Source organism: Tachyglossus aculeatus, chromosome X1, assembly GCF_015852505.1.
Source record: "Tachyglossus aculeatus isolate mTacAcu1 chromosome X1, mTacAcu1.pri, whole genome shotgun sequence".
Taxonomy (NCBI): Eukaryota; Metazoa; Chordata; class Mammalia; order Monotremata; family Tachyglossidae; genus Tachyglossus; species Tachyglossus aculeatus.
In genome coordinates this window covers 17,034,432-17,036,267 of record NC_052101.1, presented here as the reverse complement: position 1 = coordinate 17,036,267, position 1,836 = coordinate 17,034,432, and the positions used below count along the sequence as shown (strand labels likewise).

Here is a 1,836-nt window from a genome sequence, read left to right as displayed (position 1 = left end):
CTCCCCCCCAGACTTTAACTGCTCTCAATTATAGATAGCTGATTGCCTAACTATATTTTGAGTGTCCTGGAAAAGGAGTTGAATGGTCTCAAACTGTGAAACTGGAATACAAAGAAAGGTAGTATGGAATGAACAGGAGAGGGAGTGAAGTGTTGTATGTAATTCATTCAATCATATTTGTTGAACAGTTACTGTGTTCAGGGCACCACACTAAGTGCTTGGTCTCCCAATATACAATACAACAACATAACAATAAACAGATACATTTCCTGCCCGCAACAAGATTAATGAAGTCAACATGTACTAAGAAGAAGTGAGGTGGGCCCAAATGTGAAATATATTTCAGAAACAAGTGAGAGGAGACAAATTATCTGTCATTGTTTTGATGTCTCCATCATCAAAATAGATGAAGTCACCATGGCATCTTGCTCTAAAAATGGAAGCAATGAGGAGCTTCAAATCTGCACTTGGGACTGAATTCAATTGAGAAATGGTTCTGTCCAGACTTGATGAGTTGGGTTCCTGTGAGCCAGGAATGTGCCTACTTTGTTGTGTTATACTCTCTAAATGCCCAGTACAATGTTCTGCAAACAGTAAACACTTTATAAATACCATTAATAGACTGAGCAAAGAATCAGGGGGCTGAAAAGAATACGTAACATCCTTATTCACGTAAACAGGACTCTCAGTCCAAAACTGCTTTTTAATGCAGTAGCATCAGTGTGGCCTCTCAGACTTGCACCTGGAGAGTTTCCAGTACTCTACCAGTCTTGACTACAGGAGGAAGATTCAAGCAGAGGCATACCCATTCCATTCCTAGCTTGGGCAGTGGCTAGTGAGTGGAAGGCAACCTACTTCAAGTCAAAAACTCACCTGGGCTGGGCAGCAGTGGCATGGGACAGAGTCTAGGGGGAAGACTCAGGTTTACTGTGCGGAAGGAGGCAATGGTAAACTGTTTTCGTATTTTTACCAAGAAAACTCTGTGGTACACTACCAGAATGACTGCAGATGGAGGTGGGGTGTTCTGGGAGAGATGTGTCCATGGCGTCGCTATGGATCGGACACGACTCAACAGCATAAGACAACAACTGGTATCAATGTGCCATGGGACAGAACTTTTATCTGAGTTTTCTTCTTTTTTTTTCAGATTAACTTCTTGGACCTTAGGGTAAAGCTATGCCAATCTATCAAACTGGTCTAGAGCAATAGACTGAGCCCCATACAAGACAGGGGCTGATCCCAGTGCTTAGAACAGTGTTTGACACACAGTTCAAACACCAGTTCTTACACAGTTTAAATACCACTAAAAATTCAGATAATGAGGCTTCCCAACTTTCTTTATTCACATACTCCAAACATCTAACCTCTATAGTCCATACCAAATTTGTTCTGTAGCATTTTAAGTCCATTTTCATTTGCCTGCCCTTAGTAGAACTGGAGGGCCACTGGCCACCGCTGTCTTTATAAGCATCCTAAATTTAGTTGAAGTCACACTCTTCCAACTTTCCTTCAATCCCTCTGCCCTCCAAAGCTTGCCTTTGCCAAGGGTAATAATCCCAATCTTTCTTCCAAGGAAGAAATGTACACCTGGGTCAGCGAAATGTATTTAATTGAAAGATACCCAACCATAGAAGTGAATCTAAAGACTGGGTCCCCACATTTTGGAACCCTCCGCCCTGATGTTATGTATTCAAAACCCCTAGCCAATGCAGGGTTCCAGCCAGCCAACCAAAACAGGAAATGTCAGTTGGTTACCCTCCAGTTCATCAAATCAATCAATCAATCAATCAATTGTATTTATTGAGCACTTACTACGTGCAGAGCACTGTACTAAGT

The 1,836-nt window shown here is 41.9% G+C and overlaps 1 non-coding gene across 1 annotated transcript; it reads left to right on the top strand.

Moving 5' to 3' along the window:
- The first annotated feature begins 724 nt into the window (after window positions 1–724).
- Window positions 725–862, top strand: LOC119919990. Its single transcript, XR_005447762.1, has one exon. It is a non-coding gene; the product is annotated as a small nucleolar RNA SNORA7 (small nucleolar RNA).
- The last annotated feature ends 974 nt before the right edge of the window (window positions 863–1,836 follow it).